The following is a 26,166-nucleotide window of genomic DNA, read 5'->3' on the forward strand; positions in this document are numbered from 1 at the left end:
GGAAATTTAAATCATCAAAGTAGCTAGATATATTTCTTTTTAGCCTATTCCAGAGAAAAAAAGAAATTAGGCCTATTAAAATAATTTGTAGCAATTTCATTTAATTTCATTTGTTCATTGACTTACTAACCATTTATTGACTAGCTGGTGTATGCCAGGTATAGTACTAGGAATCTGTATGTAGCAGTGAATAACATACATAACTGATTCTTTCATGGGGTTTATAGTTTAGTACTCTTGCCTGGGAAATCTCATGAGCAGAGGAGCCTGGTAGGCTACAGTCTACAGTCCACGGGGTCACTAAGAGTAGGACACTACTGAGCGACTTCACTTTCACTTTTCACTTTCATGCACTGGAGAAGGAAATGGAACCCACTCCAGTGTTCTTGCCTGGAGAATTCCAGGGACGGAGGAGCCTGGTGGGCTGCCATCTATGGGTTCTCACAGAGTCAGACACGACTGAAGCAACTTAGCAGCAGCAGCAACAGCAGCATAGTTTAGTTAGGAGGCCAGACAGTTAATAAAGTATCAATTATTATGCAAGAGAAAAGTAGAATATTGGAAAATAACAAAAAGAGGAGCTGAATATCTTGGATTCAAGTTATGAAAATAGCCTCCTTACTGGCCTTTCTGTCTCTGTTGTTACTACTACTCCTTTAGAGATACATTGGAGCCAGAGTGATCCTTCTCAAGATAAATCTATAATACTTATAATACTCTTCCCTTATTCAAATCCTTCCATAGTTTCCTAGTACTCGTGCAAAGCTTTATTTAAATGGGACATGGCACAAGTTTCATCTGCTTTTCTCAGACAAGTTATCTTTTCCCATTTTTCATCTGGTGGACCTGACTGGCACAAGAGAATAATTGCCTGTCCTTGGGGGCTTAAGGGTACCATCCGAAGCTTTCCACGATAAGTTCTAAATTGCATTGAAAACCCCTGAAGAGTTAGGCAGATTTTACAGTCCACTCCACAATATCTGAGTTGTTTTTTTTTTTAATAGGAAAATAGTGTCATGGGTTTTCATACCTGCTGTTCAGTAAACTATGCTTCTAAGGCTGGAAGTATTGTTGTTCACTCACTAAGTCATGTCCAACTCTTTGCAATCGCATGGACTGTAACATGCCAGGCTCCTCTGTCTTCCAGAGTTTGCTCAAATTCATGTCCATTGAGTTGGAGATGCTACCTAACCACCTCATCCTCTGTCATCCCATTCTCATTTGATGGCTTCCATCTTGCCAAGCATCAGGATCTTTTCCAATGAGTTAGCTCTTCGCATCAAGCTGGAAGTACTCCTCAGCATATCCTCCTAGGGCTTGAGATTGAGAGAAAGGGATAAAGTTGGAACTCATAGCATGAAAGATGGTGGACTTCATGGGTTGATCTCTATTGTTGTTTCCCTGCCTCTGCTCCCCTGACTCCCATTATGAACCAGCCTGCCTGACTTCATGATGTTCTTCCCTGCAGTGCTCCTCTCTGTGAGTTCACCTGTACAGTCTGCCTCCAATGCCCCTCCTCTCCTTTTCTACTTAAAAAATTCCAACTTACCCTGGAGACTCAGACTCCCAGAAAACTGAAATCTAAGCTTTCTGCAGCATTCTCAGGCCAAGTTAAATGCTTTGGTCTTCATGATGCTATTGTACCTTCTTCACATTTACAGTATCACACTCAGCTTGCTGCCTTAGTGATTTGGTTACACATTCTCCTTCTCCATTGATGAGGAGCCTTTGGAAACCAAGGGATGTGCATCTTTGTGTCTCCAGTTTCTAACCAGTTCTTGAATACATAGAAGTAATGATAATAGCTGGCATCATTGAGCTTTTAGGTCCCAGATATTGTTTCACACAAGTAAATTTAAAAAATATATCACTTAATTGACATGGAACTCCTGTAGTGTATTATCTCCATTATCTCCATTTTATACATGAGAAAACTGAGGTACTAAAGGAAAAATAACTTGTGTAAGATCGCACAGTCCTGCATTGGCAGGTGGGTTCTTTACCACTGAGCCACCACGGAAGCCCCTCATTGTGGTTACTGATGTTAATAGAGCAAAGCGATGATGTAAACTGCAAACAAAAATTTATATTTGACTCTGGGATATTGATTTTAAAAAGGAAAGATACTTTGAATCACTGTCAGTAAAAGTAAAATTTGTTTAAATTTTCTGGAAAGGATTTTGAAAATATGTATCTGAAGCCTACAAATGTATATACCCTTGGATCTGGCAATTCCACTTGTAGGAATTTATCTCAAGTAAATAATAAGCATGTGGGGATTTAGATTCAAGAATCTTCAATAAAGTATTTATATGAGCAACTCAGAGTCTAACAACAGAGAATTTTTAAAAAAACATTATGATTTAATCATATAAGATGGGCTATCAACTACTAAATAACAGCAAAGTTGGTATTATGGGCAATATATTAGATTTATAAAAATGGTAGATTTAGTATAATTCATTTTTCTTAAAAAATAGAAAAAATCTGGAAAATCATATACTAAATGCTATCTTTGTGGAGTAGAATTACTAAGGTTTTAAATTTTCTTTCAGTTTATCTGTATTTTCAAATTTTCTACATAAGCCAAGTATAATTTTTATTTATGACATCTTAAATTTCAAGACTAAAAAAATCCCCCAAATTGACAGCAGTTGGCTCTGTCCTGTGTACTCAGTGATCACTTGCCTTGGTACTGCTTGCTCTGCCATTGTTTGGTACATTGGAGTGTCTGCAATTAGCAGAGAGATGAACTCGGCAGCCCTGGGCAGGAAGGCTTTCATGAGATGGTGAACAGGCACTTACTCTGCTCTCGAGGCTATGAAATGATGTGGGGAAAGTCTGTAGTAATTACTCAAAGCCTTGCTAACAAAGGGTTGGAACCTTGCCACATGTATCTGCATCATACAGTTTTCCTTTTTGAATACTATAATTTTATTTAATCTTAAAAAACAAATTCTTCTTCTTCTAAAACTGTTCAGGGCTGGTCCATATTGGTTTAAAGAGTTGGACAACATGCATGTTGGTTCTTCAATGTCATCATTTATGAAAGAAATTCTCAGAATTGTCAGTCCAGTAAAGGAAAATAAGCACTAATGTGTGGCGTCAGAAAAAGAGACAAGAGCTCAAACAAAAGAACTGTGTAGGGTGGCATGTTCCAAAGACCCCTGAAATAGCCTATGTCAGTGGTACAATCACCTTTTAAAAAGTGAAATCTTTCTCAATCTGGAATCAAAAGCTTTTTTCCCAATCAGCAAAAACTTCTCAAGCACCAGCTTTGCGCCAAACACTGACAAGTAACAGAGCAAATAGATGATGACTGTTACCTTAACCCAGGGAGAGGGATGAATGAATTTACTAGTGTGCTTGAGGGCATCTGAAAAATAACAGATACGTTGGGATTAGATAAAGGTGATGTTAGGCTTTGGCTTTAGTAAGACCAGGGTTTTTCTGCCTCTGTGTCATATGATTTTGAAAAAGTTCCTAAACTTCTCTAAACCTCAGAATGATGACAATAATGACATTTACTTAACTGGTATGGTGTTGGGGAAGACCAGAGGAGACTATGTGCGCAAACTGTATTTTGGTTTGTGCTCAACAAATATTAGCTATTAGTAAAATTATTTTATATTTTTTGTACGTACGGTCCACCCTTTTCCCCATGAGAGCTCTGCATCAATAAAGTGACAAATTTCAGGTAAGAGTCTCCCTAGCTGATAGCTACTAGCCCAAAGGGACCTCTTTCTGCTGCTGCTTGCTCTTTCTTCCGCTTAACAGGTTTCCAAAGAAGCCAATGAGTGCTTCCCTCACAAATAGGCAAAGACAAGGGCATGTTTTTGTTTGGGGCACAAAACTGATGAGAGACAACTGTTTTGAGGTCCCAGAAAAGTCATGTTCTAGTAAAGAGGAACAGGACATGACCACCTGGGAATGGAAGAGGTGTCAGTGGGCACTTGAGGCCCGTGTAATTTTGAAAATGTACTGCCTTTTCATTCTTCTGTATAAGCCTACCAAAGCAAGAGTCACAAATGGAAACTGCTTGTTTATGAATGAGAATGTTCCCTGAAGAACATTTGGTTTCCAGCTCACATGAAACTTTTAAAAGCTATGCATTTATTATTTAAACAGGATGGCAAATATAGGTCTTCTGTTTTTACAGCAGGTGTAATGAAGGACATTATGACATTAAAGTGCTCCAAAACCGGCTGAGGTGGTCACCCAAAAGGAGGTCGTTCCTTCAGGAAATAAAATTGAATGACTTCAGCTGCACCATTTTGTTTCTCTCTCAGAAGCACTTGTGTTTCAGATGGAGAGAGAAACGCAGTCTGTGGGTGACCTTTTAGTAAGTCCAGCCACCACAAAGTAGATGGGTGCCCTCATTTGTCACTTAAGTGAATAGTCCAGGGCTCGTTTAGAGTACAAGTAAGTTTCTGACAGTGGGGTAGAATGTCAGACACAGTCTCATGGTCTGCATTTTAGCCTCCGCTTAAAGACTGCCCTGCTGCGAGAGGGCAGTTGTCCTATGCGTGTCATAAGCCCAACTGCAGAATATCTCTGCCTAGAGCATTTTGTACCTCATAGGAAAATGTCACGTCCTCCACCTACATACTTTACATAGCAATGCCCGGAATAAAGAACATTTAAAATGTCCCAAAGTCAGATCACAGTTTGTGAAGTTAAGTATTTACTAGTTCAGTTAAATTGAAGAACTCTTAAGTTTTAGCCAGAGACCCAAGTTATGGAAGCTTAGTCAAGCAGTATTTCACCACAGTGAAAAGTGCTGGGTTTGTGTAAGAAATTCCCTTACAGATCTCATTGGTTGTCACTTAAAAGGGATAGTGTGAATAATCTTCTCTCAGCCTGACCAGCTTCCTTGTCATCTCAGCAGTTGGATATGGGATGAATGCAGGGACTAGTTGCCACAGCAACAGCATCTTCCAGGAAAGGTGATGAGAGAAATCATTTCTCTCTGAATGCTAATAGGTTGTCACTTTCATCTTAAACTGGCTGTTTCCCACTGTTTTCCTGATTGCCATGAAGCCAGGGAGATTATTTACAGATTAAGGCTGCTACTTGATCTGATCATCTATGTCCTAATTTATGCTGTATCTTTCAGGAGAAGAAAAAAAATAATAGAAGCAAATGATAAGGGTTATGTTTTCAGAAATTTAAGGCTTATGACATTTATTCCAGAGAAGTAAGATTTTTCTATAGTGCCTAGAAATCATTCTTTAAGCAAAAATCATCTAGTGTTGAATGGGATACAGTCATTTTGTGAAAGTTACCAACCCTGCAGAGGCTGGCTCTGCTTGCCTGCTCTGAGCTTGGAGCCAGAAACCAGAGGTAGCCCTCTCACTAAAGGCAGAGTGAGGTTGTGAAGGAGCTCATCCTATGACAAAATGTACACACGAGGCTACTTTTTAAATCCTGGAAATCACTTGGAACAAAAGAATTTTTTTTTTTTTATCATTTGCTTGAAAACACAAAGTTAAAGACATATTCACTAACAGAACTAAGGAATTATGCAAGTTTCTCCCGCTTTATTACTATTGTTGAGTAAACTGTGATTGTGTAATGCAATAAGGAGTTAATGGCAGCGTGGATCACTCATTTCTTAGAGCATAGAAATGATTATTGGGAAAGCATGAGATGAATTAAATACAGTGTCCAGTTCTCTGGATTAGCTAGGGTTGAGCCCTAGGTCTGTTGTATACTCTCTGAGTCTCAATTTCCATATTGGAAAAATCAGGAAAAGAACAGTCCAGTGTTAAAGAGTGCTGATTAAATCACATGAAACAATACATGGGAATTGCTTAGCACAGTGCTCGGCATATGGTGGCTACAAAAGAATTATACATTATTATTACTATTTGCTGGACATGAAAGATCTCTGATGCCCTTGTACTTTAGGTAAATATACTGTCTAAAGCCGGAGAAGGCAATGGCACCCGACTCCAGTACTCTTGCCTGGAAAATCCCTTGGACAGAGGAGCCTGGTAGGCTGCAGTCCATGGGGTCGCGAAGAGTCGGATATGACCGAGAGACTTCACTTTCACTTTTCACTTTCATGCATTGGAGAAGGAAATGGCAACCCACTCCAGTGTTCTTGCCTGGAGAATCCCAGGGACGGGGGAGCCTGGTGGACTGCCGTCCACTGGGTCACACAGAGTCGGACATGACTGAAGCGACTTAGCAGCAGCAGCAGCACTGTCTAAAGCACAAAATTATGAAGAGGTGCTTAGCAGTTTCTACCCCAAATATTAGGGTCCATCAGACTGCAGGAATACCTGACCAACCCCTATATTCTGTCCTGTGAATGGCTTGCAAACAAGATTAGATTGATACAAGTATGCTTTAAGTAAAATTTGACTTTGAATACTTAGCATTCACTAAAAACAATGTTGGAGCATTTTTAAAGACATCAAAGAATGTCTATGACACACTGCTAAGTTAAAAAAGAGGGTTACAAGACTATATATAGCATGGTCCCATTTTAGGGGGATGGAGAAAAATACATGAAAGGAATATTTATACATATAATACATGTACTTCTATGTGCAAATATTTATGCACACATATACAGACATAATCACTGGAAGAATATTCTCAAAAATTTTAATGAATATTTCTGAGTCTTAGAATCATGAGTGATTTTTTAAAGTTTTTATCTTTTATGTATTGTATTTCCTACAATGAAATGTACTGCTTTTGTAGTTAAAAAATAGTCACTCTAGAAATGAAACTGGAACTGACCCTAAAATGTGAGTTAAGCAGAACTTCCTTGTCTTTCCTATTATGATACCATGCCTGTGGCTGGAGAACAGAAGCAGAAATCCCTGTGGGGCTGGCACACTCGCTGGTGCCTCGTTAGAATTACCCCTTATATTCTGGGAACACTGAAGTCAACTGCTTCTGCTCTTGGGCTTAGGGCCCAGGAAGACTGAGACACAGGTGTCACCTTGTCATCCCGAGGTCTTCCTCAAATGTTTCCTCTTTGAACAGAGCCCCAGTTAATCTATTTGTGCTGATTTCTCTATACGACAGCTGTTGAGTCTTGGCCCTTCCTGACTGCTCACATGATTGTGATTGCCCAATTCTGAGCCCAGGGAAGTCTCTCCCCCCTGAATCTGCAGCCTGTAAGGATGGAGCTGCGAAGTTAGCAGGAAAGGGTCTCCTTTCCTCTCACCTTTGGGTCTGTGTGGTTTTCAGTGGAGACTAGATGAGCTTCCTTAAGGAGAAGTAATGCATTAGACTCAGAGGCACACTTGGACATAACAAGAGGTTATCTGTCCAAAGTGGCACCCTGGGCTCCCTGTGCTGAAATCCAATTACTTTCTACTCATGACCTACATCTCACTCACCATGAAGCTCTGTGAAACTGCAGCCTGTGGCTCAGAGGGAATTTCTATGTTGCCTTTGTGAAGGTCGGCAAACCTGAAGTTGTGAACTCAGAAGTCTGCTAATGAGACTGAGTGCTTAGAGAAAATAACCTGACCCACTGCCTCCAGTTTACAAATGATTACCAATTATCTTCTCTCATATTGAGCCTGTGGCTCAGCAGTGAAGAATCTGCCTGCCAATGCAGGAGACTTGGGAGATGTGGCTTTGATCCCTGGGTCATGAAGATCCCCCGGAGAAGGAAATGGCAACCCACTCCAGTATTCTTGCTTGAGAAATCCCATGGACAGAGAAGCCTGATGGGCTACAGTCTACGAGGTTACAAAGAGTCAGACATGAGTCTTCGAGTGACTAAACAACAATAACTACAACACAAGCAACAGTAATAATAAAAATGACAATAAAGTTAACAACATTTTTTAGTATCTTTATTATGTGCTTTGTATTTTCATTTACAGGTGAGGAAACTGAAGCATAGAGTGGTTGTGGACTCTACCCAATGTTCGGGTGCTTTGAGGCACACATCCAATTTGGCTGATCAAAGGGGTTGCCTTTTTAGGCAACTGAGTCCCTCAGTTATATTCTGTATCAGTGAGATTACTGGGTGTGACTCTCAATTAGATGATCCACTTCTATGCAGTGTTTTTCTTTTCTTGCCTATTAGCTCAACTGATAGACCCACATGCTGAGTGATTAGTTTTATGTTCAAGAGACTCTGTAGGAGTTATTTTTTTACTTGCCAGATAATCACTTTGAAAATTTCCCCCAAGTTAATCTCCAATTAGAACATATTCAAGTTGATGATGATCTCTTTTGAGACTGATCTTCATGCTTTTGAAACAGCTGATAAATGTTCTTTCATCTGGTGGCAGTTACTAATAGTCATCCTAAGCTTTCCCTTTCCCATGTACCCCCTCCCAGCTATCCCTTGGCATTGCCTGTGATAATATCTCTTGGGTGTATGATGATCATTTCTATTATTACCTCCAACTCCAAGGATAGTAGTTCCTGAGAAGTGGAATCTGGGAGTTCTTGAAGTGACTAATACATTTCTTATAACTTCTTTTTCTTGTCTGATCTTAATTTATAAGTCAGTAAGGCCATCCCAGTTACTGGGTGCTTTTGGGTTTGGTGGAGATAAAACTATGGGGAAATAATTAAAGTTCTTTTTTTTTTTTTTAAGTGAAAGAGATGATGGTTCATTTGAAATGTGATAATGATAGAGGATGCCATTTAAATTGTTCTGCAAAAATAGGCCCATGTGTCCTAATATATGAAACACTTTGATTAAGAGCCTTAAGGAAAAATTTGGCATGTGCTGTATTAACAAAAGCAAACTTCACTTGCATCTGCCAGCAACAGAAAGGCAGATTCTTGTGGTAATATCTCTGAGTTATAAGCAATGTCATAATAACACTTGTAATTTACAATGTCACTGGCTAAAATAGGAAACAATTATAGCGAATCGTATCATTAATATTTTAAGAAACTGAAATCTAATGTTGCTAAATCAAATTCCTTTGATTCCACAGGGCGCTGAGCATCAGATTGCACTGTGCTCTGAGCATGTCCTCATTAAGCCTGCTGTCTATTGCATTTTTATTGTTCCCCTGGGAGGCTTATTGAGTTAATGCTGCTAGTAAGAAATAGTGTTTTTCCACCCTCCCTGATAACTGGCCTCCCAGATAGGTCTGTAGCCAATGAGCATGCTAGATTAGGTTATGACTATTTGTCTTTGGCACCTTTGTGAACAGTGAAGGCTATTAGAAATCAGTGTAAAGTATGGTGTAGCTATAAAAAAAAAAGGTGTCAAGTCAGTGTGGGTCAGTGTGAGCTTCCCAGTTAACCCAGGGGTAAAGAATCCACCTGCAATGTTCAAACCCTGTGTCCTAAAGATCCCCTGGAGAAGGAAATGGCTACCCACTTCAGTATTCTTGCCTGGGAAATCACATGGACAGCGGGGCCTAGCAGGCTACGGTCCATAGGGTCACAAAAGAGCCGGACATGACTTAGTGAATAAACAACAACAAGAGCAAAAAATGTAAATATCTAAATAACCTCATTGTAATGAGGAATGCTACCATACATCCAGGATGAGAGTACTACAAGACAAAAAAGGCAGTAGCGTTAATGTTTTAGGTTGATGTTCTGTGTACATCGTGCCTTCATCACTACCATCACTGTCGTTTACTATTGATCTGCTCAGTTCAGTTCAGTCGCTCAGTCATGTCTGACTCTTTGCGACCCCATGAATTGCAGCATGCCAGGCCTCACTGTCCATCACCAACTCCTGGAGTTCACTCAAACTCACATCCATCGAGTCGGTGATGCCATCCAGCAATGCAGGAGACCCCAGTTCAATTCCTGGCTCGGGAAGATCCTCTGGAGAAGGGATAGGCTATCCACTCCAATATTCTTGGGCTTCCCTGGTGGCTCAGATAGTAAAGAATCTGCCTGCAATGCAGGGAACCTGGGTTCGATCCCTGGGTTGGGCAGATCTCCTGGAGGAGGGCATGGCAACCCACTCCAGTATTTTTGCCTGGAGAATCCCCATGGACAGAGGAGCCTGGCAGGCTACAGTCCATGGGATCACTAAGAGTTGGACATGACTGAGTGACTAAGCACTACACACTGAGCATCCATTGTGAGCTAGGCACTAGCAAATTATTGTACTTGCATTATTTGATTTTATCCTTACCAAACCTTATAATCTAATTTTATTGGCCCCATTTTACTGGTAAGAGAACTGAAATTCCTGGTTGTTTATAGACTATGCTGCTGCTGCTGCTGCTGCTAAGTCGCTTCAGTCGTGTCTGACTCTGTGTGACCCCATAGATGGCAGCCCACCAGGCTCCCCTGTCCTTGGGATTCTCCAGGCAAGAACACTGGAGTGGGTTGCCATTTCCTTCTCCAATGCATGAAGGTGAAAAGTGAAAGTGAAGTTGCTCAGTCATGTCCAACTCTTAGTGACCCCATGGACTGCACCCCACCAGGCTCCTCCATCCATGGGATTTTCCAGGCAAGAGTACTGGAGTGGGGTGCCATATACTTTTAGTTAAATGGTTAAAAGAAGCTGAGCTAGGATTTGAACCCAGGTCAGTTGGGTTCATGAACCTTTACTATGAACTGTTGTGCTCTACTGCCTACTTTATAGAAAAGCTATAAATCTGAGGGGGGAAACTCAATTTAGAATAGATATAAAATTTTTGTTCATCCATTCCTACCTAGAATTTTGAAAGTTAAAAATTAGGGAAAAGATTTTAAAAGTATTGGAAGATGACTTTTTTGGGTGATAATCTATCTCATTTAGGGCATATTTTTTCTAATCCTTGTAACAAAATGATAAATTATGTTATCAAAGAAAATTTTTTATCTATAAGGAAACAGAGAACCAGAGATTATTTAAGATAGTCAAGTCATCCAACTAGAAAGCTATGATACCAAGATTTGAGGCCCCATCTATCTAATTCCAAATCCTGGGCTCTTTCATCTACCTCCTACAACCTCTGCTCACAGTGTGTGTGCATCTATGTGTATTATCTGTATCTCTGAGAATAGTGGGTATTATATGAGTTTTCTAAGAATATCCAACTAGCTCTGTAAAAATTTTGCTATTAAAAATTTCTTGAATTTGGAATAAGCTTCAAAGTTTGCCTTCTTGGACCAGCAACTTGTTTGGTGCCTGGGTATGTCCTACAGTGACTCCATCAAGTGATTCTTCAGGCTATTTTTGAATACGTCAAATGTTGGAAAGTTTATTGCCTCCCAAAGTAGTCCTCCTGTATTCTGATATCTCTTACTAAAGAGCTTCCATCTTTGCCTCCCCTTTTCTCCTCTCTATTGGTTTTGGTTTCAAACCTTTGAAATGTACAGAACAAGTCTAATGAATTTTCCACAAGAAAATCATGTAAATATTTAAAGATGACTATCATGGTCCACTTTGAATCTCTCCTAGTCTTCAAGGTACACATCTCCCATGTTTTTCAAACATTATTCTTGTGACATAGATTCAGGTCTTTCTTGCTTCTATTTACTCTCCCTTGAAGGATCCTCATTTTGGCTATATCCCTCTTAATGCACAATGCTAGGATGAATCACTATTCTGTAAGTGTGCTCTTAATCAGAATAGAGTAATTGAACATGTCTGCAACTTTGGTTTTCTCTGCATACCATATTAACATCTTTGGTGACCTCTCTCTGAACATTATCTTACATGGAGCTGCTAAGTTATACTTCTAGCCTATGAATGTGTGATTGCTTTTTGGACCTAAATATTGAACTTTTACCTTTATCCTTATTCAACTATATCATGTTATGTTTGCCTTTCACCTAAGTGTATCATTCAACACGTTTATCAACTCTTCTATGGTAGTCAGTATCCAATGCAGGAGGCAAAAAGTTCTCTAGGTATTTCAGCAGGAAGGAATTTAAAGCAACCAATTAGGTCCTTAAAAAATCATTGGAAGAAGTAAAAGAATAGATTGTAAGTTGAATCTTCAGAAATAACTCCTCAAATGTTATACAACTGACCCAACAGACTTGTTCCTTCCTCCAAGGCTACTTCTGAAGTGATGAGTTGAAGAGTACAGAGTCCTAGCTGTGAACTAGGAATGAAAATGCTGTCATCTCTAAGGCCATTGCAACTCCTGATGCCTTAAAAGAGATGCTGTAACACTGCTTCAGAAGAACTTTGCATCTCCACAGACTCACAAGGCATAGAAATAGAAAAAAGGGGGGAAAGGGGGGATCTGCATCATTTCTACCTTATAAATTCCACAACAGTTTCTAATTATTGGAATGGAATTTGCACCCAGAATCCTAGTTATCAGAGGTATTTGTTTTGTTTCAACTCTCCATCATCTTCAACCAGCAGAAAGGTGAAATGGAGATTGAAAAGCTCAACCCACAGTATCTATCACAATGCGCAAATGTATTGATCCACAAATATGATATTATGTAGCTTCAGATGAGTGAGTAGATTGTGTATATGTGTGTGTACGATAGAGAGAAAGAGATGATATAAATAGAGAGACACCTGATTAAGTCATTAACAAAAATCTTGGTAGAAGCCTTTTGGCATTCTGTAAAACTTTTTCTGTAAATTAACATTCATGGGTGTCCATGGGCATAAACAGGTTGCATTTGTTCAGGTACATTTTGTTACGTTGAAGAGCATCCTACTTGCCTTGTACACGTAAAGGTTTTTAAGAGGAGCTGCATGAACTTGAGAAATGTTGGTTGTCCTGTTTGGCTCTCCTGCCCTAGACTTGTCAGCCTCTCGGAGGGAGGGGTGGAAGCCTTTTCTTGATGCAGAATATCCTTTTGTGTTCTCTGTCAGTGTTACATTGCACCACTGCAGAAAGCACTAGTTACGTTATATTCCATGTTCTATTCCAGGGCAACATGTACCCACAATACTGCATAAATTACATTCTTTGTAGTTGTGCACTAAGTAGGTCATTTGTTTCTGCCAGCTGTGGTTGAGCTGAGTCATTTTCATGCTATCCAAGGAAACTAGACCTGTGTGTTTGTGTGTGTGTGCGCGCGCATGCACGCTCACACACATAATGTTGGTCTTTCATATTTCTCTCATTTCCCAGTCTAGTGACCTTGTTCAAAAGAGATAGAAAGTTAATCTGATAAGATTGCTTGGTTCTCATCACTTCTGATGCTTCTTTTAACTGCTTCAAACTATCCCTGTAATGGTATGTTTATTGCTCTCACATTCATGTCAAGATCTCCAAGGTCAGTTATAGATTTTTCCTGTTTTGAAAAGTTCTGCATGACTTTATCACCAGTTTCTTACTCATTTCCTCCTCTCCACTTCTTGTGGAGTTAATTTCCCTCACCGCTCACCACTGCCTGTAGAGGCAGTACTGCCATAAGCACATATGATCCCTTAACCTAGGTTTTCTCTTAAGCAGCAGGAAAGGTTGGAATGGTAGAGAGTTAATGACCCAGAAGGAGCTTTCAGAGTTGGAGGAAATGCCCTAACTTCCTTGAACCTTAGACAGGACTACTTGGCATCCTCCAAGTGGCAGGATGGCACCCCAGTTGCCTGTAGAGATCATCTGCTCAGTACCCATCCTGTATTACACTCTTCTTTTTTCTGTCTCTCTTTCATATTTCCTTACCTGGCTCTTGCTTTCTGGAATCACCTCCCAAATAAAGCCCTTGTATTCAAATCCTGGTCTTTGACCTGCTTCTGAGCAACCTGCAAGGAGATCAAACTAGTCAATCCTAAAGGAAATCAATCCTAAATATTCATTGGAAGGAATGATGCTGAAGCTGAAGCGCCACCTGATACAAAGTGCTGGCTCATTAGAAAAGACTCTGATGCTGGGAAAGATTGAAGGCAGGAGGAGAAGGGGGTGGCAGAGGATGAGATGGTTGTATGGCATCACTGACTCAATGGACATGAGTTTGAGCAAGCTCTAGGAAATAGTGGACAGGGAAGCCTGGCATGCTGCAGTCCGTGGGATTGCAAAGAGTTGGATATGACTGAGTGACTGAACAACAACAACTCAAATCCTGGTCTTTGACCTGTTTCTGGGGAACCTGCCTTAGGATGCTCTGTATTTCAAAATTGCCAGTTGGAGTTGGGGTGACCACTCCTAATCATAGAATAAGCTGGGAGATATTCATTGGAGTCAATGCCTTCCTTACAACATCCCCCATCTGCAGTGGTCTTCTTTTCTCCTAGCTGATATTCATGCTATCCTTTTCCATCTGAAGATCATCCTTCTAAAAGCTAAAAGAAGCACAATAAATGTCCATCAACTTTTTTAATACTTTCCTGTAGCCATCCTACAGCTAACCTCTCAAGAGAAGATTTATTACTGTTCATTTTTTGTGCTTCCCAGGTGGCACAAGTGGTACAGAACCCATCTGCTAGTGCAGAAGACACAAGAGATGGGGTTTGATCCCTGGATCAGGAAGATCCCCTGGAGCAGGAGATGGCAATGCACTGTAGTGTTCTTGCCTGGAAAAATCTCATGGAGGGAGGAACCTGGCAGGCTACAGTCCGTGGAGTTGCAAAGAGTTGGACATGACTGAGCATGCACAGCTTATATTCTTTGTGCTTAAGTATGAAAAAAACTTTCCATGTATCATCTTTGGTGTTTTCCTTCATTTCCAATTCAGTTAATTCTGAAAGCAGCCTATTTTTTTGACACTGTTCCAAATCTGTGGTTTCTTCTTCTAATTGCTTTTGGTAACACATCTTTCTTGCTATCTTTACTTTTTTAACATGCTATTGAAAAAGGTTCGATGCACGATACTGGATGCTTGGGGCTGGTGCACTGGGATGACCCAGAGGGATGGTATGGGGAGGGAGGGGGGAGGAGGGTTCAGGTTGGGGAACACATGTATACCTGTGGTGGATTCATTTTGATGTTTGGCAAAACTAATACAATTATGTAAAGTTTAAAAATAAAATAAAATTAAAAATAAATAAATAAATTCTAGCATGGTTCCTCTCCAAAAAAAAAAAAAAAAAGAAAAATGAGTTCATTAGAGAGTTCCTTATGGTTTAAAAGAGGAGAAAATGTCTAGAGAGTATTTACTGAGAATTGTTGATCCATATACTCTGATGCCAGTTTGTTGCTTTAGGAGTAAAGAACTAAAGGTTGCTCCGAAAGCATGTTGCTACTCCCTCCTCTCCCCTCCATCAGCCCCACCTAATGGTCTGAGTTTTATGGTCTAACCCCATTTGGCCAGAGAAAGGTAGAGGGTCCCATAAATCCTATGAGAAGAATGTGAAAGAACATTATTATCAAGATTTTGATACACAAGCAAATTTCAACACCTTATAGAGCATTCACTTATCTACTGAAGTTTACCAGCTAAGTCTGTTTATCCTCTGTTGCAGGCTTTTCTGTGGTGTAGGGGACTGGCCTTTGGAAGCAAAATTTTTCCATTAAAAATCTCAAGCCTGCTACTGGTTACTGAGAAAACGACTCAGTGACTGGCATCTTGCCACACTTTGTAATCCTCTGGAAATTGCATTTCAAGAACACGATCTCCTTTTTGTGACAGGCAATTAAATAACACATAACTAACTGAATTTAAATTGCATAGGTGTTTTGATTTTTTAAAAATACTAGGAACACTTTCAATTTAGAAATATTTTTTATGTTTATGATATATTTTTGTTAGTCCACCAAAGACTAAAATTCTTGTCTAGTTCTGTTTATGAATCAGGACTTGGGTAATAGTACTGGACGTGTTAGGATCAGGTCTATCTTTCTGCTGAGGCAGGCTGTGAGTGGCAGTATGGTAACTATGGTATTATTATCAGAAAGAGGCAACTGTTCTTATTTGAAATCATTAAGAAATCTGTGGCCCAAGAATTCAGGTTCAATTCTTATACCTGGAGAAAATATACGGTTTTCCTTTAGAGTTCTTTAATGGAATTCGAGCTTAGTGGAACTGGAGTTGTATTGGCATAAACAGGACCTCTGTGGTCCCAATCACACCCCTCCCCCACCTGCTTCAACCCCATTGCATACTGAATCTGTCACATTTTATGAGATTTTACTCTTCCCGATTGGCATTTCAGGAAATTAGAGTTGGCGTTTTCATCTAATAAAGCTTTGCAGCCTCATCCTCTCTGAGTAACACTTGCTTTCCACTTGGCTTTTGGGAACAGCTGAAAGAGTTGTGGGCTTAGCAAATGGTAGAGTCATCAAGGCTTTCCCAGACATACTTGAGCTCTCGAACACCCTGAGAATGGTACTTTAACAGAGAAATGTGTTTATTTATTGCCACTGGGTTCTGTATAATAACTAGAAGGTTAAGGAGTCTCTGGCTTTGGTCTAAGCTGTTTCCAGTATCAATGGATTTATGAATTTTGTCTTCAAGATTTCTGCAGACCTGACTATGAGAGAAGTCCTTCATTCACAATCTTTGTTCTCTGGTTCAGTAGTTTGATGGGTTATCTCAATGTACATGGTCAACTACCATATACTTGATACACTGCAGAACTGTACTGTGAGTTCCAGAATAATTGATCTTTGAATCTTTACTTCACTAATACATGTGAAAGATTCAAGAGTTTAATTATATCCAAATACATTTTGAAATTTTTGATTTATGTTTAGATTGCACCAATAGAAGATCAGAAAATGTGATCAGGAAAAGTGCTAATCTTTTGGAAGACAATAGAGTTTGATGGCAATGGCATTACAGATTAAGTTAAAATCCAAAGGCAAGTGTTTTGCATTTTGTGACTCAACAAATTACATAAGATTTGTGTGCTTGGGACACAGACATGATGTCTAGTTGCATGGGGAGACAGATAAGTAAACAGCAAAACACATTAGTATGATGAGCTCTGTAATAGAGATCAAGTCCATGAACATGTAAAACAAAGACATCTAACTCAGTTGTTGATTTAAACAATAAACCTTTTATTGAGTGTCTATTATGTGCCAAGCACTGAAGTACTTTGTATGTATTATATTTAATCTTCACTACAAGTCTAGGTACTCATTTATTTCATGGCAAATAAGCCTAGTTGGGGGCACTGATATTGCCATCAAATTTGAGTGCCACTTTTATTGGCATCCTTTTACTTGCCAATTATCATGAGATGAGATCATAGCAAAGATTTTCTGACATACAAATTAGCTGGAATTACAGTTATACTTGCTATAAGTCATTTCTCCTGATCCAGACAAAGAAGGACAGATTACAAAAGGAGATCTGAGTTAGTTACTTAGTGGCAAGCTGTGATTCCAAAACCACAAAAGTAGGCAAAGGAAATATGTTTTAGCATGGCCTCAGGTCATATGGTATGAACATTGCAGGGATTTCTGTTTTGTTTTGCAGTGTAAGTTCCATGCTGTAATCAGAAATACATGGTACATGTTGAACAAAGAAAATGCGTACTCAACAAAGTGTAGAGAAAAAGCCTAGAAACGTGTAGTCGCTTACTAGGCAGAACAGGGCTACATGTGTCCCCATTGTAGAAGGCATTCTGGGTGTGTGTGTGTGTGCAACCGCATTCACACATGAGGGTAGTTTTATTGTCACTAGTATCAAAAATGCTAGACAATACTATGCAAATTATAGCCTTTCAATGCCAGAATGCATTGTCTTAATTTTTTTGTTGTAGTCACTGAAAGTGAACAAAACTAAAACCCTAATATAATCCTTTCCTTTCCAAGCTGTAATTTTGACAGCCATCCAAAGGCCAAGGATTCTGAAGTGTTTTATTTCTTTCCAAATCTGCAGTGGCCACCTACCTTTTCTGAGATTCCATTCCTCCCAACAACCAGGAGTTGTTTTGGGGCCAATATATTCCATTCATTACTGACATCCATCAAAATGTACCTTTACTTCACAATACAAGTAGAAATGTATTTACAACCTAATAATCAGGTGGACAGTTTGTTAGGCAGAAGTATAATTCCTGAAGAAAGAGAAAGCAACACTGAATTCTTCCTTTTCTCAGATAAATACCACTACATAAAATTCTGAACAGATCCAGTAGTGGATAACAGTCTAGGATTGATAGAAATGAAGCTTCCCACATTTACGTCTCTTATCTTTTTCATATTTTCTCATTTCTGATATTTCTGGCTCATTTTCCTTACCTCCCAGCTAGAATTGCTGATGTCCATTTTATAGAATCATAGAAAGAATAGTTAAAAATAAACTTAGAGCAGATGGTCTTCCTTTGATCCTCTACCCAGTCCACACATTCACTGTCTCCTCTGTCATTCCTGCAGGTGGTCATGAAGCCTGCGGCTGAATGATCCAGGTGAGGAGGAAACTTAAAACTAGTTTTCAGTTTGAATAACTTTGCTTGTAGGGGCTTCCTGTTGCTCAACCAAGTTTGCCTCCTCCTTAAAATATATTTGTTAATAGTATGTTATGCCATGCTATGGTAAGTCATTTCAGTCATGTCCAACTCTTTGCGACCCTATGGACTGTAGCCTGCCAGACTCCTCTGTCCATGGGATTCTCCAGGTAAGAATACTGGAATGGGTTGCTGTGCCCTCTTTCAGGGGATCTTCCTGACCCCAAATCGAACCACACCCAGACACAGGGATCGAACCTGTGTCTCTTACATCTCCTGCATTGGCAGGTGGGTTCTTTACCACTAGTACCACCTGGGAAACCCTTAATAGTAAGTTACCTCCCTGGATTTAATTCCACTTATACACGATAGCTGCTTCTCCAAATATTTAAAGCCACTTCTGGATGAAATGGTTGGATGGCATCACTGATTCAATGAACGTGAATTTGGGCAAACTCTGGGATATAGTGAGGGACAGGAAGGCCTGGCATGCTGCAGTTCATGAGCTTGCAGAGTCGGACACAACACAGTGACTGAACAACAACTCTTGTCCTCTCTGGTTTTTGTTTACTTACTTGATCACCCTCCTCCTCACCCCCTGAACTAAACTCTCCATTTCCCTGAAGTTTCTCATATGATGCAGTGAATGCATACTCTACTTCCTTTGTGCCCAGAGTTTTGGAGAGTGCTCAACTGCCTCATTGGGCTGTCAGATCTCTGGTTTTGCTCCTCAGTGCAGGACTCTGCCCCTCCCCACACCTTGCTCTGCAGCCACAACCTTTGTCTCAAGTTGACTTTATTCAGTTTGGGGGTGTGTGTGTGCATGTGTGTATGTGTGCTCAGTTACATGCAACTCTCTGTGGCTCCATGGCCTATAACTCGCCGGCTCCTCTGTCCATGGAATTTTCCAAGCAAGAATACTGAAGTGGGTTGCCATTTCCTACTCCAGGGATCTTCCCAACCTAAGAATTGAACCCACATATTCTGTATTGATAGGCAGATTCTTTACCACCAGCACCACTTGGGAAGCCCTGTATTCCAGTAGTCCTCCTACTTTCCAGCTTTTCTTCCCATAAACTTGAGGTGAGCTACTTTGAGTCTCTGCGGATGATTTGTCATTGTTGTTCAGTCAATAAATTGTGTCTAACTCTTTGCCACTCCATGAACTGCAGCATGCCAGGCTTCCCTGTCTTTCATTATCTCCCTGAGTCTGCTCAAACTCATGTCCATTGAGTCAGTGAGCCATCCAACCATCTCATCCTCTGCCACCCGCCTTCTCCTCCTGCCTTCTATCTCTCCCAGCATCAGGGTCTTTTCTAGTGAGTCAGCTCTTAGCATCAGGTGACCAAAGTACTAGAACATCAGCTTCAGCATCAGTACTTCCAATGAATATTTGGGATTGACTTCCTTTAGGATTGACTGGTTTCATCTCTTTGTTGTCCAAGGGACTCTCAGAAGTCTTCTCCAGCACCACAATTCAAAAGCATCAATTATTCGGCAATCAGCCTTCTTTATGGTCTGACTCTCACAGCTGTACATGATTACTGGAAAAACCATAGCTTTGACTGTACAAACCTTTGTCAGCAAAGTGATGTTTCTGCTTTTTAATAAGCTGCCTAGGTTTGTCATAGCTTTCCTTCCAAGGAGAAAGCATCTTTGATTTCATGGCTGCAGTCACCATCCTCAGTGGTTTTGGAGCCCAAAGAAAATGCAATCTGTCACTGCTTCCACTGTTTCCCTATCTATTTGCCATGAAGTGATGGGACTGAATGCTATGATCCTAGTTTTTTAAATGTTAAGTTTTAAGTAAGCTTTTTCACTTTCCTCTTTCACCCTCATCAAGAGGCTCGTTATTTCTTCTTTGCTTTTTGCCATTGGAGTGGTATCATCTTCATTTCTGAGGTTATGGGTATTTCTCCAGAGAATCTTGATTCCAGCTTATGAGTTGTCCAGCCTGGCATTTTGCATGATGTACTCTGCATAGAAGTTAAATAAGCAGGATGACAATATACAGTCTTGACATACTCCTTTCCCAATTTTGACCCAATCCATTGTTCCATGCTGGAATAAAGATTGCCAGGAGAAATATCAATAACCTCAGCTATGCAGATAACACCACCCTTATGGCAGAAAGTGAAGAGTAACTAAAGAGACTCTTGATGAAAGTGAAACAGGAGAGTGAAAAAGCTGGCTTAAAACTCAACATTCAAAAAACGAAGATCATTGCATCCAGTCCCATCACTTCATGGCAAATAGATGGGGAAACAATGAAAACAGTGACAAACTTTATTTTCTTGGGTCCAAAATCATTGCAGATGGTGACTACAGCCATGAAATTAAAAGATGCTTGCTCCTTGATAGAAAAACTATGACAAATCTAGACAGCATATTAAAAAGCAGAGACATCACTTTGCCAACTAGTCAAAGGTCCGTCTAGTCAAAGCTATGGTTTTTCCAGTGGTCATGTATGGATGTGAGAGTTAGACCATAAAGAAAGTTGAGCACCGAAGAACTGATGGTTTTGAACTGTGGTGTTGGAGAAGACTCTTGAGAGTCCCTTGGACTGCAAAGAGATGAAACCACTCAATCCTAAAGGAAATCAACCCTGACTATTCATTGAAAGGACTGATGCTGAAGCTGAAGCTCCAGTACTTTGGCCACCTGATGCGAAAAGCTGACACACTGGAAAAGACTTTGATGCTGGGAAAGATTGAGGGCAGGATGAGAATGGGACGACAGAGGACAAGATGGTTGGATGGCATCACTGGCTCAATGGACATGAGTTTGAGCAAGCTCTGGAAAATGGTGAAGGACAGGGAAGCCTGGCGTGCTGCACTCCATAGGGTCACAAAGACTCGGACATGACTGAGTGACTAAACAACAACAAGTATGTTATGCCTGGTGTCTATGAGAGGAGGAAATTTAGACAATGACAGACACAGAGGGATAACCATGTTAAGACACCGGGATGGGAAGCCTATCTACAAGCCAAGGATAGAGGCTCTCAGATGAAACCAACACTTCTGACACCTTAATCTTGGACTTTTAGCCTTCAAAACAGTGAAGAGATAAATTTCTATTGTTTAAGCCATCCAACCTAAGATATTTATTATGGCAGCCCTGGCAGACTAATATACTTCCCATCCTTGGAGCTTTTATAAAATAACGGCTTCTTAAACTTCTTAACTGTGATTCAGTAGGATTGGGTGAGGGGAAGTTAATGCATATTTTCTGCCTTTCATCTTAACTGGAAGCCAGAGTTACTTTTGAGCTGCTGTATCTGTGGATGGTTGAGTAGGGAAGTTTTGGTAGGAGGCCTAAGGTTTGGTTCATTTTCATGGATAACTAGCTATAACTCTCATTTCTTAAAATTGTTACTGTGTGCCAAGTCTTTACATATAAATATCATCTCATTTAGTCACTCAAACATCCTAGAGGGAGGAGACTGTTATTATCCCTTATATTATTGCACATTAGAAAACTGAACCACAGAGGAGGATGGCTAGGAACACTGATGGTTGAGAAATTGCATCCCAGGTTCATCTCTTGATTAGATATCTGTAAAATTTTAAATTTCGAATTGGTTTCATGTTTAACAAAGAGTCATTTAACAGGAGAAATTATTGAGCTGATATTTGAGGCAATCTGTCATTGATATAATCTCTACTGCTAAATTAATTGCTAATCTCCTATTTTTTTTTTTTAACATTTGGCTAGCATCACTCAGAACACAAATTAGACAGATTTTCATCAAGTTGCTTTTGAGGGACAGTATGTGTACAAATGAAAGGAAGTAGACAGTTCTCCCTTATCTTTCATTCACTTCAATGAAGTTCCATCTATGTGCAAACCATTGTTCTAAAATGACTATGATATATCTCCTACCTTCCAGGGAGATGGGACAGGCAGAGATGACCCTGGAAAGAGAGATATCCAGGTTTTTGTTTTTTTTTTTTCCAGTCTGTTCCATGGTCCTAAAGATAGAAAAATACCTTAAAACTTTTCTTTAGTTGTTCCTTGACCTTCAGCCCCATTCACTTGTCTCCATTCCTTTAAAATATTTCAACCCTCTGGACACATTCTAGACACATTTTCAGTAACAACTCCACTTTTAAAGTTTTAAAAGCCAATCAGATATCTTGTAGCTATTTTATTCCACTGAATCTTCTTCTTGACTCACAATATCTTCTGGCCTTGTGACATACTGCCATTCTGTCTCAGTCTAACAGTTTTCTCATGAGTATCCTTCATTTCCAACCCCAACTTGGATTCACTTGTGTGCTTTCCATAATTTTCTTATATATTACCTCAATTCTTTCCTATCCTAATGCTTCCATTCTAAACATCTATAACGCTTGAAACTTTTATGATTCTCCTTTTGCATTTCTATATCCATTAATTTATTCTACACCCATTTAATTTATTGAGCACCAGTAATTGGATATACGGAGAAGGCAATGGCACCCCACTCTAGTACTCTTGCCTGGAAAATCCCATGGGTGGAGGAACCTGGTGGGCTGCAGTCCATGAGGTCACTAAGAGTTGGAAACAACTGAGCGAGTTCACTTTCACTTTCACTTTTCACTTTCATGCATTGGAGAAGGAAATGGCAACCCACTCCAATGTTCTTGCCTGGAGAAACCCTGGGATGGGGGAGCCTGGTGGGCTACTGTCTATGGGGTCGCACAGAGTCGGACATGACTGAAGTGACTTAGCAGCAGCAGCAGCAGCAATTGGATATAGTGGTGAACAAGATCAACACAGATGTTCCTCTCAAGGAGCTTACATTTCTGCAATGGGAGATGGTCAATGCATAGATCAACTTAGCCTAATGAGAGGAAAGCACACACCTGGACAAGTGGAGGGGCCAATGCACATCTAGGTTTCCAGCTTCAGTGAGGCACCCAGAAATGCTCAACTGCTTACACTGTCTTTGGTTGGCACTGTCTCCCATTCTTCGTGGCAACTACTTGAACCCCTCATCTTGCCCCAACATATTTACTATCATCAGATCATCTCTCCTGAGAGATGTATCATCAGGTGTACTTCCCTGATACACCATGGTTTTCAGTCATGAACTCCATCAATTTCACAGCTCTTCTCCCTCCAGAGACAACTTTTATATCCACATTTGTACCTCTCTCCTTCTCTCCAATCTGGGACCATGAGATTTCCTTCTTCTTGGTCAAGGACAACTTTTTCACCTAGCTTCTTAATCTTGTTTAGTCTGATCTCAGGGCCTTTGTTTATAATTTTTCTCTTATATACATTATCTACAACCCTTCCCCATTAGTTTCTTCCTGCCAGCCTAGAAATATACTCAGTTTCTCATGTTCATCATTTAATAATAATGGCTGTTATTTATAGAGCATATGCCCCATGCCATATACTATCTATGCCTCATCCTATTTAGTCCTCACAACAACTCTCCAAGCTAGTTATTACTATCTCTATTTAACAAAATTGGAAACAGGCACAGAGAAATCTAGTTGCTGCCTGATCTCTTTCTTTTACATGCAAGCTTCTTAAAAGAGTATCTCCATCCCTACTTTCTTTAGTCAGGCATTTGCCCCCACTATTCTACGGTGCTTAAGTTCACATCAACCTTTGTATTCCTAAATCCAGGAGACATACATGAATACTTGGTCTTCTGTCTTGGGCAACATGAAAAATATTGCATGAACATACATGAGCAACATCATGTGGTATTATTATCCACTGGGAATTTTTACCTCCTTTAGCTTTCATAATATCACTCTTTACTGGATCTTCTTATTTCATAACTGTGCCTTCTCAGCCTTTTCTTTAGACTTCTTTCTCTTATCCTCCCTCATGTGTCAACATTCTCTGGGATTCTTTTCTCAGTGTTCTCTCTCTCCATCTCTCTCCCTTTCTCAATATTCAGGGTTCTCCCTGTATGATCCTTAGTTTCATTTTCACTCCTAAAACTATACCTTTAGCTCTGGTGCTGTTTATAACAAAGACTTTAAAATACCTTCTGAAATGACCACCATAGAGGTCTGTGTTGACCTCAGTAAGTGCTATTTTTATGGCTTTTCTAACTTAAAAAAAAATTGAAGTATACTTGATTTACAGTGTTTCAGATATACAGCAAAGTGATTCAGTTATATATATCATGGGCTATACATATTTTTTCTGATTCTTTTCCATTACTATAGGTTATTACAAGATACTAAATATAGTTCCCTCTGCTATATAGTAAGTCCTTGCTGTTTATCTATTTTGGTAAGTACTATTTTGGTACAGTGAAGGGACAAAAACCAGACAGGACAGGCTGAAGAGTGGAAAGTAAGTGAAGAAATGGAAAAAGCAATGATAAACAACTCTTGACAAACAAGGCTAGGAAGGGAGGCTGTCTTAGAGGTAGGGCACTTCAAGAAACCTTTTTTTTAAGTTGAGCAAAGCATGAGATTTTTAAAATGCTATTGGTATTTGAACACCTATCCTGCTCAAACTCTTCCAGAAGATTGAAGAGGAAGGTAAACTTCCAAACTCATTCTATGAGGCCACCATCACCCTAATACCAAAATCTGACAAAGATGCCACACAAAAAAAGAAAACTACAGGCCAATATCACTGATGAACATAGATGCAAAAATCCTTAACAAAATTCTAGCAGTCAGAATCCAACAACAGATTAAAAAGATCATACATCATGACCAAGTGGGCTTTATCCCAGGAATGCAAAGATTCTTTAATATCCACAAATCAATCAATGTAATACACCACATTAACAAATTGAAAAATAAAAGCCCTATGATTATCTCAATAGATGCAGAGAAAGCCTTTGACAAAATTCAACATCCACTTATGATAAAAAAAAAAAACCCTCCAGAAAGCAGACAGAGAAGGAACATACCTCAACATAATAAAAGCTATATATGACTAACCCACAGCAAACATTATCCTCAGTGGTGAAAAATTGAAAGCATTTCCCGTAAAATCAGGAACAAGACAAGGATGCCCACTCTCACCACTACTATTCAACATAGTTTTGGAAGTTTTGGCTACAGCAATCAGAGAGAAAAAGAAAGAAAAGGAATCCAAAATGAAAAAGAAGAAATAAAACTCGCACTGTTTGCAGATGACATGATCCTCTACATAGAAAACTCTAAAGACTCCACCAGAAAATTACTAGAGCTAATCAATGAATATAGTAAAGTTTCGGGATATAAAATTAACACACAGAAATCCCTTGCATTCCTATACACTAATAATAAGAAAATAGAAAGAGAAATTAAGGAAACAATTCCATTCACCATTGCAATGAAAAGAATAAAATACTTAGGAATATATCTACCTAAAGAAACAAAAGACCTATATATAGAAAACTATAAAACACTGGTGAAAGAAATCAAAGAGGACACTAATAGATGGAGGAATATACTGTGTTCATGGATCGGAAGAATCAATATAGTGAAAATGAGTATACTACCCAAAGCAATCTATAGATTCAATGCAATCCCTATCAAGCTGCCAACGGTATTTTTCACAGAGCTAGAACAAATAATTTCACAATTTGTATGGAAATACAAAAAAACCTTTACTATCCAAAACAATCTTGAGAAAGAAGAATGGAACTGGAGGAATCAACCTGCCTGACTTCAGGCTCTACTACAAAGTCACAGTCATCAAAACAGTATGGTACTGGCACAAAGACAGAAATATAGATCCATGGAACAAAATAGAAAGCCCAGAGATAAATCCACGCACCTATGGACACCTTATCTTTGACTAAGGAGGCAAGAATATACAATGGAGAAAAGAAAATCTCTTTAACAAGTGGTGCTAGGAAAACTGGTCAACCACTTATAAAAGAATGAAACTAGAACACTTTCTAACACAATACACAAAAATAAACTCAAAATGGATTAAAGATCTAAAGGTAAGACCAGACTATAAAGCTCCTAGAGGAGAACATAGGCAAAACACTCCAACATAAA

At 39.6% G+C, this 26,166-nt stretch overlaps 1 protein-coding gene across 33 annotated transcripts in view; it reads left to right on the plus strand.

Moving 5' to 3' along the window:
- LOC129621605 (potassium channel subfamily K member 5-like) overlaps positions 1–26,166 on the plus strand; it is a 382,936-nt gene that overhangs the window by 221,673 nt on the left and 135,097 nt on the right. For 14 of the 33 annotated variants that reach the window (XR_008699544.1, XR_008699542.1, XR_008699541.1 and 11 more), the window contains one exon: positions 14,262–14,653. The exons of 17 other annotated variants lie outside the window; for them this stretch is intronic. The gene's annotated coding sequence lies outside the window, so the exon portion shown is untranslated. Of the gene's footprint in view, positions 1–7,856; positions 8,254–14,261; positions 14,654–15,268; positions 15,446–26,166 lie in introns of those variants that run through there. 2 more of the 33 variants (XR_008699508.1, XR_008699509.1) reach the window with 2 other exon arrangements.

Source organism: Bubalus kerabau, chromosome 10, assembly GCF_029407905.1.
Source record: "Bubalus kerabau isolate K-KA32 ecotype Philippines breed swamp buffalo chromosome 10, PCC_UOA_SB_1v2, whole genome shotgun sequence".
In the NCBI taxonomy this organism is placed as follows: Eukaryota; Metazoa; Chordata; class Mammalia; order Artiodactyla; family Bovidae; genus Bubalus; species Bubalus kerabau.